Genomic DNA, 19,100 nt, shown 5'->3' on the forward strand with positions numbered 1-19,100 from the left:
CTTCATTATTTGTCCCATTGACTAGTTAATTTTCTCTAAAGGATTCATGTATCCAATCCAATCTCTTGTTGCAAACCCTGCACCATATGAGCTAGGGTTACCTTTTGATGCCCATTCAAAATTCAGTCCACCCCAACCTCTAATTTTTTCCAATCACCAGTTAAAACTCCTTGCTTATTTTGATTGACCGAAAAAGATCCATTAACATTCCTATAAGAAATTAAATATTTGTTATATGTAACAATGTAACATTATAAAAAAATAATAGTAAAATTATATAAAAACAATTATAAAACAATAATCCCAACCCTCAAGTAAAAATAAAATATTGACAATTCATACATTCAAAGATTTATATAAGCTCGTCCACAGTTGAGTGTTGATTGTTATTCCAATATACTTAGTATATTTAAAAGTTAACTAGTAATTGTCAAATTAAGGTAAACTAGCTAGTAATGCATGGGTCAAAGTTTCTCTATTTTATTAGAATTAGTACATGACATATTTTTTATTTTGAGCATTAAAAATACAAGTAGAGGTCCAACTTGATCTCCAGTCAATGCTTGCTAAGATAGTTAGATGGATAGATATCTCAAGAAGCAAATCCAAAAGCATTAATGCATTTTGACTTTGTATTAGAATTCATGATTGATTTTATATCAATACCTCTCATTGCAATTCCTCTGCATGGCACACTCATGCTACGCATCAACCTTACAACCATGGACATTAATGAGGCTCCTTTTATGTTATTGAAGGTCACATCTTCTACGTACACTACATAATTCTGCATAAGATTTTATGATATTAATTCAAGCCTTAAAAAAGATAACAAAATATTAATATTGGACTAAATTAGTATAGATAATATCAATCTTTACCTAATTTCCACAAGGTGAAGGGGAATCACAATAGTAATAGTCTATAGCTATGTGTTTTTCAATATTTAGAATTGTTGTCTTCAAATAAAACACCTCTCACATACCTAGAGCCATTCTATATGGAAATAAATCTCACTCAGCTCATACATTAAGAAAATGTAATCTAATCTTGAGTTGACTCCATGTAATAGTTTAAATACACTATGGTTTGCTTACTCTTGTATAACTAAGATATGTGTTCAAGAAATATAAATATAATAAACTTGCCAAGTCTTGATTCTCACTCTATTTCAGTTCCAATAAACAAAATGTTATGAACATCAATTTTTTCCATTGTTGTTTGTTCCTCGTCTTTTCCTAGGCTCCCAATACTGAAAATAACAACAAAAAAATATTAAAATCATCCCTTAGACATGTAATGTCTCATGATTAAGTCCTTAAATACTTGATGCCATGGCCTGGTCTAAATGTGATCTTTTTAATATCAACATTGGAGGATCTAGATATAATGGAGATATGATCATCCCCTACTTCATAATCAACAATAAGTAAAATGAAGTATAGTCAAAATTACCAAATTATAATGAAGTATAGACATTTCATAATTTACTAAGAACATTGTCACATAATCTTTTTATAATTAGCATAATTTTGGATATCTTTTAAGTTAACAACCATATATTTAAGGACTTGTCAAGGCAAGTCTAAAACTAAATGGTAGGCTTTATCAAGAGAGACCCAAAAAGCAACCAAGTATTCCTTATGCTATGATTTGAATATCATAACTATGACAATTTTGGTTATACAAAATATTTTCTTTCGATAGATGAAAAGTAATATGCAATATAGACTTGGAAACTTATTCCAATGCCCTTGTTTCTTATTTAGAGATTCCTGGCTCCTTGGAGATGAATTCCATATATATCTGGGCTCTACTTAGTAGCTCTAATCTTTAATTCCATGACTTGGATTTTTGAGGAGTAGATTAAAGCAAGGTGCATTTGTTGACTATTCCAAAATTACAATTTTTCCACCAAAACACTTGTACATTTTATGATAGACACTACCTAAAACATGGCAAAAAAAATCTAATTTGTTAAGATCTTCTGTAAAAAATTATAATACTATATTTAACCAATAAAATAGTGATAATTAGGAAAAACCCTACAACACAACTGTAAAATGTGAGCCTTTTTTCTTAGAGATCCTAAGTTAATGTGAACCATCACCAACTACTCCAAATTTTGTAACATTAAAAATCATTGAATAACCCCAATAATATTGCATAATAAGAATTGTATATTGTATAATTAACAAAGAGCATTATAAGCAAACAACTTTTCATTTATTATAATATTCTTTGGAGGTAATTAGTAATTAATCTTAAGCAATAATAAAAGTTCAATATATGTTTATATTTTATAGTATCTTATGGATCATGATCTAAAATATTATGTGTTCTTCTTATAAGATTTTGTGACACATGTGAGATCACCTGGTCAATATGGTGAGGGTTGTAGTGCACAACCTTCATGTAAGTAATAGTTTCCCTTTACAACATTATAACACTTAACTTTATCTTTATCCATTGCAAATGTCTTTGCTAAGAATGTTTCTTTAGCTCACGATGAAGTGTAGATGCCTCCTTCAGTTAGCACTTTGATATTGTCAATAACAAGAATATTGCAAACATCTGGGACTATACTAAGTACAACTGGAAAATCCTTATTTTTGTATATATTGTAATATGCTAATCATACATTATTTTTCTTGTTGAGTGGATTTTATATTCATGGGCCTATTTTGTGTACTAATAGATAAACCTTCAGTTGATAGAACAATAGAGACCAGTACTACCAAAGATGAACCATTTCCTAGAGTAGCCCATTTGACTAGTATTGATTTGTTCGTAGGGACATTGTTGCTAAACACGAAAATGATATTTTTGCTAAAATTATGAAACCTTCTAGGAGCTTTAAATTCTTTATTATTTATAGTGTAAGAGTATTTTATTTGTACAAAAATATTTTTGGATTAATAATCCGATGATGTTTTTGTAGGAAATAATATTTTCTATGATCATCATTTTGAAATTACATTAAGGTTATTTTGATGCAAGAGCATCCTGGACTTTCTTCCAATCCTACATGTTGGAGGAATTCTAGTTTATGGTTGTGGACTTAGTCACCAAAGAAGTGGTGCTCAATTGCTATTAGGAATAGTTTATGCCTAGGAGTTCTTGGCATACATTATGGAGCTTGACATGCACTCTGACGCTTGGTAAGGTCTTGCAACTTGGCATGGTCTTGGAGCTTGACATGGTCTATGGTGTATAGTTTGCATTATGAGCTCAACGATGCTCAGGAATTTACTAGTGTTCAGCTTGGTTTTGTTGACACTCAGCTTGGTCTTGGTTCCTATTGATGTTGAGTTGTCTATGAGAAAACTTTTGGCATTTAATTTCTATATGGCTATTTAATTTGTATTGTAGCTGACTTGTGGCTCAACATATATTTAATGTAAGAGATTTTTATTTGTTTGTGATGAGATGGGCTAACTTGTGGCTTAGTTGGGTATAACTAAGGAGTCTTGTAGAGTCTTTAGGCATTATGAGATGATTCATCTAGCTTGGAGAAGGGGATGAAGTGTAGATGCAAATTTTGAAGAGCTAGGGTTGTGGCTTGAGAACAAAGGATTACTTGGTGGACCTGAGGGTACAAGTGTGGATTCTTATTGGTGTTCTTATCTAGTTGTGTATCTTGACTAGCTGGGATTGAGATTGTAAGTTGGATCATGTGTGATCTTGCAGAACTGATATTGTAATTGTTGTTTGTATTTAGCCCTAACCCATAAGGTCTTACAACTAGGAATATTGCATGTAATTAGTTATTTATGAATAAAGAGTTATGATTTCCTATCAAATCTTCTTTATTATTGTGTTTTCATTATGTGGTTATTTTTTGGGGGTTTGGAAATCTCCTTGGGGATTCTCCTTCCTTGCATTGCAGTATATTTGAACCCACGATATGTAAAAGGTACCTAGTTTCATATCATTGCTACAATATTTATATTTTCTTCCATTTGTTGTACTATATTAAAGTTATTGTTATAACAATCTTATTTTAAAAAAAAGGGTGGAATGAACATGGTACTAAATTAAAAAATCAACTCATTACATCTTTTGAGGACATTTTTTGGAAAAAAAACATTTTTGACAGTATCCTACTTCTCAAAAGAGCATTTAAACATATAAAAACTATGAGGGACTAATATAGAAGGGGTCTAAAGGATAACCCAAAGTAAAAACATCCTCCTATAATTCCAAAAATGGAGTGGAATGAAATAATAGAAGATGCAAAAGAGAAAAGGCTATGTGGTAAAGCAAATGAACAAGGAAAGGGAAAAAGAAGAAATGTCGTGATAGTATTAAGTAGAATGTAATTATGCACTAATTAGTGATCTTTGTAAATATATAATCTAACATGTTTCAAACTTTTCATAGATTGTAGGACACATCAAAAGTTGTAGAAGAAAGACTACAAAAGGTTGGCCAACAGAAACTTGGCTCTGATGGCTATATGAATCTTCCCTCTTGACTTGTAAGTAGTAGCAATGAAATTTCATATAATTTTTTAAACATAATATTGCAAAAAAAATTGTTTTATCATATCATACATGCATAAATGGTGATATTAAGAAAAAAATACAGGGCACATAGTTCAATGTAGAGCCCATGGATGAAGATAAAATAATTTCCTTGAAGGAAGGCTATAAAGTTGTGGTTGCACACCTATGCCAAGAATCTAAAAGCCATACCTAAGAATTTAGTGCACCAAATGAGACATAGGTAAATTGGTCAAATGAAAAGTAGATCAAATTGAATGGTTGAGAAATTTCTTTTTTGGTGTTAGTTTCCAACATAAATCTGTACTACAAAATAATGTACATAACATTTCACTTCAGCCTTTAAATCCTATTATAGAACCTGCACATGATGAAGGACATGATGTGCATTATAGTGGTGGAGGTATTACTTTGTTGTTGAGAATTAATTACACAATTATGAATATAGTTTAACATCTTCAATTTCAAATTGATGAGTAACCTTTATTTAAATATATTAGAGCATGTTGAACATCATGGTGAAGGAATGGATAATGTTTGAAGTATTCAACATGTTGAGGTGGCAGCAGATCAAAATGTTATTATACATGATGTAATATTGCCTGGTAAAAAACATGCACGTTATGTTCTACTAGTTAATGAAATACTTGTAACAATTAAAAAAAGAAAAATAGTATGCCAATTTAACCCATTTATTTGTTATTGCAACAAAGCCCACTTTAGTGCAACAACCTCATGCTCCTCAAAATAGGAAGATGCATCATAATTTAACATTACATGTTCCAAAAGAGGAGAAGAATGAGGAAGATATTGATGTTCTTAGCAGCCTTCACCTTAAGAAAGCTAACAAAAAAAAAGAAGAAATGATTTTTTGAAAATGCTCTTTGATAAATCTTGTTTCATAAAATTTGTTGGATAATGAAAGAACTTTGTTTTAAGTAACTATCTATGAATGTTACATATTAATATTGGTTTTATTTTCATGTTAATGAATATTATTATGTGTTAATGAAGTCTTAATTAGTATTGTGTATTAAAGCATTATATATCATATTAATGAATGTTATGTGATTGTATTGATTAAATGTTATAGTTCATGAATGGATGAATGAATGAATGAAGTATGTAATTAGATTATAATGGGGAATTTAGATTAATGTTAGGGGGAGCTGAGGTGAGGCCAGATGAGATTCTACCTTCTCATGGTTGGCCTTATTAACTAGAGAATATTAAAGTATTCTCAAAACCAAGTGAAGCTCAAAGTAACATACCTTCATTAATTAATCAATTTCATTCATTGTAGGTCTATAGTGATGGGATATAGGTATGAATCTCTATAGGAATGTTAGGTACTCAATCTTCTAGCTTCAAAAAATTTACCACTTGCCTCATTTTGGGTCTTGCAGTTGGATCTGGATGGGAGCACTAGAACCCTAGATGCCTACTAATTGTTCCATTTCAACTTTCTCAAACTCCACATTTAATTTTATATCTGCATCATCTAAAAAATTTCCTTGACCATACAGATCCCATACCCACTCCACAAGCCTCATTGGATGCTCTTGCAAGGTCACATCTACTTCTCTCTTTCTTATCTCAATTTCCAAGGCCACAACCCCAAAACTATATAAACATATGATTCAAGGCTTGTTCTTCCTATCATCACACACTCGAGAGCTAGGTAACTGAGGGTTCTAGCTGCAATTGTAATATGAGACAAATTATTGTGCTCCAACATCTAGGATAAACTAAAATATGGATTGGAAATAATTGCAAAATAATTTACACAGTCGGCCATAGAACCTACAAGATATCTGACAATATACAACTCTATGTAATTCTTACTTATTTGCAAACATAAAAAAACATTACAAAACTTTTAAATATGCATTTCCAAAAAATTATCCATGAAAATGATGTAACCACAAGCTTTCTTAGACTGGAATTGGGAGGAGCTTTCTATGACAACAAATCCAATTCTCTACATTGATTTTTTTTAGGTGATGAAAATTTATACATCTCACTCTATATAAATACACACACACACACACACACACACACACACACACACACACACACACACACACACACACACACACACACACACACATACATATATATATACACATATGTATATATATATATATACACACATATGTATATATATATATATACACACACATATGTATATACATATATATACATATATATACACATATGTATATACATATATATATACACATATGTATATACATATCTATATACACATATGTATATACATATTATATATATATGTATATACATATGTATATATAGATATATGTACACACACACACACACACACACACACATATATATATATATATATATATATATATATATATATAGATATATATATGTATATACATATATATAGAGATATATGTACACACACACACAGACACATATATATATATATACATATGTATATATGTATATATACATATGTATATATATACATATGTACATATGTATATATACATATGTACATATGTATAGATATGTATATACATATATATGTATATATATATATACACATATGTATATATATGCATATATATATATATTATATGTACACACACACACACACACACACACACACACACACACAAAATAATAATAATAATAATTCTTTATATTATTTTTTCTTAGATAATGAAAATTTATAGAATTCAATCTATACATATACATATATAGAAAATAATTTCATATAACTAGCTAGATTTTGTATCTGAATAATGTAGGGAGCCATGACATGATTTGATGGATTCACAAACAATGATCTTGTAAACCTTGTAAAGAAAATTCCAATGCTTAGTCCTATTGCTTATCTAGATCATGTTACTTCTCCCCTATCAAGAATTGCAACAGAAATCAACCTTGATGAAGTACTTTTTTGTAATTGTTTGTTAACTACATTTCTATACTTTAATTCACATGTATACAGACTTTCTTTAATGCTCACCATTTTTTCTGACATGTATACTTGACTCTAGGCGTCTATGAATATAGTACACCAATATAAGTTGTAGAATCATCTATTGAATATCAATATGAATTTATGAATAAAATACAATACAAATTTATGAATATAAATATTTCATGTTACATTCTCTCTTTTAGACTAATTTAATCACTCTTTAAATCACCTTTGGGATTTTCCATTTTGTTAAGGGGAAGTAGTAGCAAGGGATATGAGGCTATGGATCTACAGATTCTTTTAGGAGTTCAAAAGATGTTGATCTTTAATTACTCGTGCACATATAGTAAGTTTTGATATATATTTCTAAATATTGAATATATGAATTAATAGTGTCCATTTGAAGTACACATTCATTAGGACGGTGTTGCAGAGATAGTACTAGATCTGCACATTACATGGATGGATAATGGTGGTGTAGCACAAGAAATATTCTTTCAAGATCTTGTATTGCTAATTATATTTGTAGTTCTCATAGACATAATGCTTGTTAAATTTATATCATATTCCTTGACCTTTTATATTCATCTATTCCTTATTGCAATCTAAGGAATTCAAGAAGATTATTGACACTATGATGCAAGATATGGCCTCTTATATTAGTCTTTCTTGTACTCATTGTTGTTGTCTATGGTTCTTGTGGTGTAGTTGTGATTATAGTTGTTGCATACTTAATCTCATCCAATATTTTTTGCAACTCTTCCACCTTAGTAATAGTGATAAGAATTCTATAAAATGTGCTTTTAGCTTGCCAAACAACCAAAATTTTGTGGGTAGAGATTAGTTTTTTCACAATTTAAATTATTGAAGATTCAACTCATTTATTGTGGGAAATTTTCCTTAAGAAGGCTCTATCTTACTCAATAGACAAAACACCAAAACTCCCTAGCTCTATATTAATATGATTTAGCTCTGTAAACTATAGAAAATCCCATGACTATATGCAAATAGAGTCACCATCATTATTGTCTTTAGCAAGGAAAGCCAAATTTGATAGATTGCTTGTGCTTTTCTTCTTGACTTTTCTAATTGTAACTCAAGCAGTGTTTTCCCTTTCCCTAACCTCAATTAGTTCATGTATTTTTCAACAATTACATTTCATAACTATTTTTTGAATGTGAGGGAAATTCTAGTATGTAGAATCTGAGTGAAAATGACTAGTTCCATTACTTTTCAGGAAAGAAAGGTGTAACACACAATATCTTGGAATTTGTAATATTCATAGGTAGAATGATAATTGTTTGTAGTGGATTTGAACTCCCACCACATATACATAGTTTGATTTTTATAAATTTTATGAGTGTGGGATGCAATGGGGATCTATATATGAAACTATTCATGTACCACCCCAATTTTTTGATGAAGGTGATATGACTTGTAGTAGATGGGATTATATTTGGATAAATGACCACAACCCTATAGGCTATATTAGATCTATCATTCATATTAATTTAGATAATGGGGAGGTGAATGAATTGGCAGGAGTATTAAATTATCATGGGATATGTTGTGTATCCATGTGACTTAGCTTATGCCCATGCCCTTAAGGCACTCTTCCCTCAATACATTTCCATTGTTACCTGATCAACTCATTAACTGTTACTGCATCAATAAAGGGTTTTTAAAGACCTTAAGAACTCTTAGGTTTATCCCATGCCCTAATTAGGTTTTGTTCATGCACTCTTCTCTCATTTCATTTCCATTGTTTCTTGAACTGATGAAATCTAAGTTCTATTGCGACACTCTTCCATCGGTAAATGTTTAAAATATTAGAGATTTCTTTTAAATTTATCATGTTCATATTGCAGTTGGATTTATTTTTAGTTAAAGCATTTTTACTATCATAAAGTATGTCAATTATTTATTTTAGGCTAATGCAATTTGATCTTTATTGTAATGTCAAAATAGATTCAAACTATTAGATTTTTTTATATTTCTGTTAGGAATGATAAATAATTTGTAAAAAAATAATGCTAGTTTTAGACTAGATGTAAAATTTCATGCTATTTTTATTTTAGTATCTATGATTGAGAGGATCCATTTCATAAAAGACCTATACCAAGTGTTTTACAGACCATTCAATCTTTTTCTACTTTTATTCTCTTTCAGAATTCTCTTTTAATTTGTTGTTCCCTTGTTAATGCAATTTAATAGTCAAGTTTGCATTGTAGGTTCTTGTGTATTGTATATTATTGTATAACTTGCAATGTTCAATTTTATAAAGGATGACAGGACTTGAATGTTATCTTTCATAAGTCAAAATTACATGATTTGAGATTGCCAAGTGAATTCCATTTCTTAAAAATAGTTATTTAAGCCGCAAAGATTTCTATTTCATCACCTCAAATAGTCCATGCATTGTTTTCCATTTCATCTTCAATGGTGGAACAAGTACATTGACTATTTTTACTTCTTGTTCCTTGGCACCCATCCTCTCATATTCTTTACATGTAATAATATTTGTGATATACCTAGATTAGAAATAGTAGTCATTATAGTGTCAACTTTCCTTTAAATGGTCTTTTAGATATCAAATCAATCTCCATAATATCTATCCATACTAACAATATCCAGGCTATTGATGCTCCCCCAAGAATGCCTATGGATATATTCTTTCACCTCCATAACATCACATCCACCACTATTCAAACAAAACAATACATAAAACCATTAAATCCCCATTATAGCTCTGTTACTTTAATCAACACAAGAATTTGAGTTTGTATACATCTAGTAACTTGAGTTATATACATTCAAGATCATCTAATTTAGTAAAATCAACATTATTTCATAGTTAATAGTCCAATGATCAGTAGATTAACAATTTTGATCTAAAACATGTATATGAAAAATAGATATGGGATTTTTATCCAAATGTTTCCAATACAAAATTTCACCTAATCCTCCACCCAAAATGTCATGAATGGTTGTTCTATTGGAGAGTTGCAAAAAATCACTATTAGAAGCCTACAAATTGGTAGAGATTTCAGCCATTAATATACCTTCAAAAGCTCACTTTAAAACCTAGATCTATCACTAAGTGTCTAAGACTTTGATCAACTTAGTCCCACACTCTTAGATGACCAAAACAGAACAGATGATGAATCTTCCTTGCGGATCGAGGAAAATTGATCAAGTGGGTAACATGGGATAAAGATCTACACATATATTATGTTATATTATTTAATGAAATACCAAATTTTTGGTTCATAGATTGATTCAAAACTGCAAATGTCTGACTTTGAACATTGTGATTTTTATCCTTTTCAATAGTTAAGGATTTTAGTTTTCTTTGCTTTCCATTTCTTTTTTCTTCTCACTTTTTCAATATTGCTTGAAATTTTGACTTTCATAAAATGGAAAATAAAGGATGGGGGAATAATGATATTGAATTTGGAAAGATGAAAGAAAGGTTGGTGTTGTTCTGATCTGAGGTGTTTTCATGATGTCAGTGGCCTAGAGAGAAAATATCTTCTTAAGACTTGTTGGGCAGCCATTTGTCATCATTAAGCCTGATAATCTACAAATACTTATCGCTCGAAACAAATGAATATTAGAAATGGATTGAATGCATGTAGCTTAAGTTTGAGGAAATAAGGAAAGATGACATGATGATTGGTGTCGATTCTGATACTAGGCATAATAGTCATCTTGTTAAGGATTTAATGGTTCTTTTTTATGAGACAGTGTATTTGAAGACAATTTTGTGATATATCCAGGTTGTGCCTCAAGAATATGCCCTTATGTCTTTTGTAAAGAACATGGATGGATCTGCTATCAAAATGAGTTTGTCTCCAATACATCCACTTTTCTCCTATCTTGCAAGTCTCTTTTACTCATCAATAGATTCATCTTTAGATAACTTTGATGCAACTATGGATGCCAAGCTTTAACATATTTAAAACTTGCTTTAAATTTTGAAATTTCTTTGTCACTACCATTTTATTTCCAAAGCATGATTTCTACATACACTTTCATTTAATTTGGTATGATTTATGTTTGAATTTTTCATGTTCTAAGCATGTTGTGTGATAAAATAGAAGTCACTATTTCCGAATATAGACTTCCAGATGTCATTCTTACTGCAATATCTATATAATTCTAATTGAATTCTCATACACTATCAACCTTGATTGGATTGCTATAATTCATTTGTGTTTAAATTCTCATCTTAAGTTTAGATATGATAGTAATCATGACATAATATCCTTGTAAACTACTTATACATCTTTTCAAAATGCTTTAAAATATTCTTATTTATCAAACTCAAATCTTGGCATGTACTACCACCATTATTGCAGATGATTGTAGTTTTCATTTCTATTTCCAACATTTTTAGGTGACACCTTAACATTTATGATATTTTGAAAGAAATAGATTCATATTTACATCTAGACAAGTTGCATTGCTATTACCATATTCTTCTCTAGACACAAGAAACACAATTTTTGAGTATATAGTCCTCAGAATGATCAGTGGAATTTACATTAAGGTGTAACACTGTAGTAACACATAAAATCTTAAAAAAAATAAATGTTGAATGGTTAAATTATTATGAAGCCTCAAAATAGAGAGAAGAGGGTTATCATCATATAGAATCTCATCCAAATAGAAATTAAAATACTAGTGAAATGGGTATATTACGTAGGAAAGAGGCATGAGTGTGTACTTGTAAGATAAGAAAAGTGGGAGAAAAGATGTATATATACATATCTTTAAAGGAGAGGCATGAAAGCAGTAATGGTACCCCTACCCCTCTGAATCTCATTTCCTAAAAAAATAGAAAACCTTTTTGCAGTTACCCTTGTAAAGAGAGATGAATGGGGGTAGGGAGAGAGAGAGAGAGAGAGAGAGAGAGAGAGAGAGAGAGAGAGAGAGAGAGAGAGAGAGAGAGAGAGAGAGAGAGAGCATACTCATGACTAGTGTATTTGAAGAGCTTTCCTGTACTGGAGAAAATGATGAGTGCTACTTTGACATTATAGAGGAGCTTTCTTTACTAAAATCATTCTCAAAGATGAATTGGATATTAAATGGTTATGAGAAGTATTGACAACATGTTTCCTAGGATGTCCATCCCTCCCTTTTTGTCAGCTAAAAAAAATGCTCTAGTAAGTATATAGTAAACATTTTGTCTCCCTACTTTATTTTTGACATCAATGACATAATAGCTAACATGAAGAAACATGGACATAATGTATGACCCTCTTTATCTTCTTACATGATTGGGTTGATAGTATTTTTCCTTCACCTTTTGCAAGTTTTGTCTTGCTTGGGCAACAAGAAAATTGGACTTCTTAGCTCTTAGTGACCATCCATCACAACCTTTCCATCTAACATTTTTTGCAGTGGTGTGAGAAAAATCAGAACCCTTTTGGTTTGAATCCACAATACATACTTCATTGTAGTGTTTCCAACTTGAATACCATCACAAGAGGACACCACATTATAATAACCTTAGTGTGAAATGGGTGCAACCACATGATTAGATCCGTTGCTGCAATAATTAAATAGGTGTCACCCCTTGGTATCTTGTTTTCATCCTATCCAGTGGGATGATCCATGGTTGTAACCATTTCCACTTTGTGATCAACATGATGACTCAATTGCATAGTATGAATTATTGGATCCAAAGATGTTTCTTCATTAGAACACCCACCTAATGATTGATTTTTTCATTCATTGTGGTCACTTCTAGGCTACAAGCTAGAAACAAGTGATTCGCCCTTGTTCAATATACCTCGAATTGTGTGAAAGGAAGTATATCCTATATATCTTGGGGAAGAGAGAAATAATTTTCATGGCTGGTCATTATCACTTTATTTATTACTGAGACACAAGGACTCTTCTAAGTTCTTTCTTTCCATCCTTATTTATTTATAGAAAACCATTCCATAATGTGCAATTCTACTACCCATAACCAAAACTAAAATTTAACTAAAATAATAATAACTTCTCTTTAGCCTACAAGTTGGCAAGATCATGCACTTATACTACTCAAAGATCCATTGAAAAATTCAGCCTCAAAATTAGAGACTCGAGGAACTTCATTAAATACATTGCAAACAATCTTTGTACATGTTGTTTCAATGTTTTAGTCTGTTAATGATTGCTTGGGATGATGTCAAATGTGTTTTAAATTCTCTCAAATTTTTACTAAGATGTCTATGTAAAGAACCATAATGAAAATGCAATTTTTTTGACTTTTGAATTCATATAGATGATGCACACTATATAAATATGTAGGTAGTCATTAATATAGATAGATGTCATGCAAATTAAATATGAGAGAGATAAGTTTTGACATTTAAACTCCTTGTGACTACAATAATGTTAGAATGCAATAAAATTGATTACATAGTGAAATGATAGGAAAAATGTCAACTTTTGGTTTAAAATGATGCATTTGATGAAATTTAAGAACTCCATAAATTGCTTTCAAAATGATGAACATTTAAATGAACCATGCCAAACATAAAATACTTTTTTCAATTCCATCTATTAATATACTACAACTTCATTCAAATAGTTGAAGTATGAACTACTGGCTCCTTAAACTCTACATCCTACTAGAAAGGCCTTCTAGCAGGTGATGGATTTGTATGGATGGGTATAAGCCTATAAGTCTTCCATATTCACTGAAAAATCAATCTTTCTACTATAAATTTGAAGCCAATATACTCAATTAGATATACATTTTGTGATGAGATATTTATGTAGATAAAAAGGGTTATTAATGGCCAAGGAAGATACAATGAGTTATTGCAATTGAAGGGCATAATACATTTTGATATGAGATATTTAGGGAATCATGAATTGATGCTACAAGGAATTATGAGTTTTGATTGGGTAGGAGGTGCAGGTGATAGGAAGAGGACTTTAGGATATTTCTTTAGAATATGACTTTTTCGATAATGATATGTCACCTAGTGTAAGTCTAGTTCAACTTTTATAAGTTTTCTTTTAGATAAACTAATAAATACCAAATGCCTGCTTAGTTTCTAGACATTGACACAAGGTAATGATTGATTTTCATTTTTCTCATGTAATCTTGAAATAATAGTAGTGCTTGATATTAAGTTTCAAATATTATTAGTTGTGTATTGGTAGGACCATGAGAATGATGATATAGGGGAGGAGATAGAAGATGTTGATGATGTGATGAAAAATATTGAAACTCTTAATTATGATGATCTAGACAATGTTTCAAAGCTACAGAAGACACAACACTATATTGATATCATGCAAGTATGTGGAGAACAAATACATAATATATGAAAATAAAATAGACATATAACTGTTAAAAACTAAATATTTTGCATGAATTTGGCTTAACCATTTGAAAGTAGAGTTGACATAACAATTTCCCAAGTGAGAAAATCATTTTGTGTAAGACTATTGGATTGAAGATTATTCCTAAAAAATTGATGATTATCCTTGATATGGAGCCCTCTACAGATGTCACTAGACTTAACTCTTTCTTGGATATATCAAGTACTTTGAAAAGTTCATTAGGAACTTTGCATAAAAATCCTATTGGTTGGATAGGCTAACTTAAAATGGCAAGCCATATGCATGGAAGATTGCAGAAGGAAATGCCTTCGAGGAGCTCAAACAAGGCTAGTGTGTATGCCCATTATGGCACATCTAAATTGGGACAAGGATTTCTATGTTCATGGGGTTAAAGATGAGGTGAAGAGTTAAGGCTACAAGGTTGAAAAATGCTTTGTTCACACCATCACATGGTTAAATGCTAAGTTAGGACCTCAATCTATGAGGATGCAGAATGAAATAAAAATAGGCAATTAAATGACAATCACAACATCACATGGTTTTATATAGGATTGTGTTTGGTAGTTGCAAGAAGGTGACAAGGTTAAGGATAAATGTATCATGACATCACACACTAAAAGGAATGTTAGGTCCTAACCATTGTGAAGGTGTGAAGTAGTCAGTTTTATGATGTTCACAAGGTCATTGCAGTTAGTGAGCTAGGGAGATTCCAATGTGCATAGTAACAATAGGGCTTAAAATGAAGAGGTCATAGTTTCCTAAGGCCATGTAGTTAACAAAGATTTTAAGTTGCAAAGCCACAAACATGAGTAGGTGTAGGTCAACATGACAATTAGAAAGTTGTGAGATGTGGTAGAATGTTTTAAGGATAAAGGGTCACATGGTGAAGTTTACTATTGAACTCAATTGACTTGATGACACAGATGACCTAGAATGATAGCAAACATGAAATCAAACAACTCTTTGATGGAAAATAGGTTTTTTGATCACCTGCAACAACCCTTTTGGTGTTCCCCATGCCTTGTAAGTGTAATTTTCATCCTTTTGCAACCTTGGATTATCCATCTGCCCAACTAGAGCATTTATGTTGCCATTTATGTCTCTTCAAAGCCAAAATTTGAATGTAAAGACCAGATTTTTTGCATATGGACGTGCACCTGATCAAGTCTTTCTGAAATCAGCAATGATTTTTCTCTATAACTTGTAGGTAGTAGTTTAGTTTTGGCTATAAAAAGAAAATTGTGTCACCCTTTTGAGGGTTGGTCTTTCTCTTATTCTGTATCAGTTGTATGGCACTCTTTGCTACTCTCATTTCCTTTGCCTTTGAATGAATATATTTCTTTGTTTTACCTCTTCTTCAGTTAATATATTGTGCAATATCTTTTGCCTTTTTTTAACGTGTTTCCTTCATTCTTCAACTTATATGATTGTTTCTACCTAGCCTTTGAATGATATAGAGTGAAGCTCCTTATAGAATTCTATTGGTTTTTGATCTAGATATGGTTGTTGAGCTAAAGGAAGGATTAAATCTATCTATTTTAAGATTATATTGATGAACTATGCATTTCTATGAAGAGATATGATTGAACATACTATTTGGTGTATCACTCCTCTAGATTAGACTAGGTAGTTATATTTTCATGCATTTCCTTTTTCCTTTCCCTCTCAAGAAGTAGTTAGATGCATTCTGATAGTAAGGAAGCCGACCTTCTGTAGAGATTCAATCTCATTGTTCAAGTCCCACAACTTGGAGATTGTTTCCATGTTTCACAAGGTTTCCTTTAGGTAAAACTTTAGGCAAGGGTGTAAAATTTAGTGACAAAAGTTTTTAGCACACCCAGTGGGACTACATTCAAGCTTACTAAGAAGTTTATTGGTTTCCTGGTGTCAAGAAAGGACTTCAAACTTCTATGCTGAGAAGAAAGTGCCACTCTTAGCATTTCAAGCCTCCAAAAAGCTCACATTCAATCACTTGGGGACTCCATCTCTACATCTTGGTTTCTAGACTAGAATTGTTGTAATTCATGCCCAAGGTTCAAACAAAGGCATCTTCTAGAGGTAGTTTTCAATATACTAAACTTTCATTTTCAAATCCTAGAAGAAAAAGAAGTAGATTCTCTCTATCACCAATTAGGAGTTTAGAAGTAGCACATAGACCCACTAGATTTCATTTTAATTTAAACTTAACAAAATATTCCAACTGGTTGTAACATAATGAGTAATCTAAATAAATCCTTTTCTTAGTTCACATTAATGATCATCTAATTTTAAAAGAATAGGCATATGATAAAATAAAGTACATTACTGATCATCTAATTTAAAGTTAGAATAGACTTATAATAATATAAAATAAACTTGAATATTCTATATAAGAAATACCTAACTATACTATACTGAAGCTTACTTACCATATCATGATCTCGATAAATATAGAGAACTACTGCTTAGCTCAAAGCTTCACTACCTTTACTGGAGTACATTATTGGTCTCATGCATTTATTTTTCTTGTCATTCAATACTTAGACTATTAGTTTGTACATGTTGAGCAATATGGAACTATTGTTCCACTCCTAGTTCTACCATCAAGTTAATCTACTTGTTAATTGTTGCATTGAAACTAAATTTATCTCCATTCATAGTTTTGGTACAATTCTTTGGAGAGTTAATAGTTATTAATTCTTATGCATTTATGTGTTATGCTATACATAATTTAGAAGTTATAATTATATTTTTCATGTTTATGGGATACATGTTGAATGCATGTGATGCAAACAAATAGAGTCGGCTATGTTTAGGAGATTAATTTGAGAGTACAAAGAAGTACACAAAGTATATAGATTCTATAAAATAAGAATGATATTGATGTAATCAATAAGTTGCATAATAGAAAGTGTGTCATAACAACCATTGTCTAAAGATCTCATATTGTCTAAAGATCTCATATTGGAGGCAATATGTATTAGAAAGAAAATGAATAAAAGATTCATTTTTTTAATGTAAAATTTTTGTACTCTCTTTGTGTTCTCTATTGTTCTACTCTTTCTCTATTTCTTGCTTTGTTACAAGTGTTTCAAATTCTATATTTGGTAACAGATTTGTATATAAAAATACAGGGTAGGATATTATTAGAGCAAATGAAGATCTTGGGATATGTTCATGATGTGATCAAATAATGAAAGACGATTCTACACATGTGTCATGGTTGCATATTAGATAAAGGAAAAGGGAAGGTTGTGCTAAAAGGATATCCATTTTTTTTAATTTTTCAAAGGGAGATCGAATATTTATAGAGGTTAAAGGAGACTCATTTTGTGCAATCCAAGAACAAGAGGTAATTAATTTATGTAAGGAAATTATTTTGTTCGAATGGGAAAAGATGGTCAAAAAGCAAGAAAGGAGAATGAAAATTTGATTTGTGAGAAAGATTCTTTGAAAGATGAGTTGATAAAGTTAGAAAAGTGTAATTCAAAATTGGAAAAGAATTTTTAGAAGTTGATGAAGGATGTTTATGATAATGTTTGTAAAAATAAGAATCTTGAAAAAGAATTTGAGAAGTTTAGAAAGGAAAATAATGAGTTGAAATTAAAATTGATCTTGTTTGATGAAGTCAAAAAGGAGAATGTTGATTTTGGTAAGAAGATAAAGATTTTGGAAAAAGGAAAAGAAGATTTGAAATTAAAGAAATTGGTTTGTAAAGCTACATGTGATACAATCTTAATTTTTTCCCATTTAATATTGATGATGTAGTCAAAGTTTCTTCAGAGAAAAAAGTTAAAGATGAAGGCAAGAAGACCTTTGAAAGTATAGAGGGAAATTTTTATGATGAATACAATAAATGTAATCATTTATGATGATGGATCACGTAGTGTGATTCAAAATATTGATGAAAAAAATCTTTACACAATCTAATCCAAAAACTCTGTATAACTACAATAAATATTTTAAAAATAATATCGGTTTGAAGATTATGCAAAAACATGGATTCAAAGGAAGCAAATTAGGAAAGAATGGGCAAGGCATGAAGGAGCCCATCCAACCTATTGGGAGACTAAAGTATGAAGGCTTGAGATTTAGTTTAAAAAGATAAAGTTGATGCCGCGAGTATGAAAAGTTTAGAGAAATCATCTGAATGAGTGCATTGTTCTCATTGCCATGGGGAAGGACATAATGAAGATAAATTTTGGGATCTTCACCCTTGTAGCATTTGTGGGTTGAAGATTCACAATGAAAAATCATTTTGGAATAGAGATTGTGCTCAACAATCTATGAAATTTTTTATGCAGATT

The 19,100-nt window shown here is 30.7% G+C and overlaps 1 pseudogene; it reads right to left on the reverse strand.

Moving 5' to 3' along the window:
- Positions 1 to 556: 556 nt before the first annotated feature.
- LOC149559134 (putative polygalacturonase At1g80170) lies at positions 557 to 15,879 on the reverse strand (annotated as a pseudogene).
- Between the last annotated feature and the right edge of the window lie 3,221 nt (positions 15,880 to 19,100).

The sequence above is a fragment of the Cupressus sempervirens genome, chromosome 5, assembly GCF_028749045.1.
Source record: "Cupressus sempervirens isolate cs-2001-9-10 chromosome 5, ASM2874904v1, whole genome shotgun sequence".
In the NCBI taxonomy this organism is placed as follows: domain Eukaryota; kingdom Viridiplantae; phylum Streptophyta; class Pinopsida; order Cupressales; family Cupressaceae; genus Cupressus; species Cupressus sempervirens.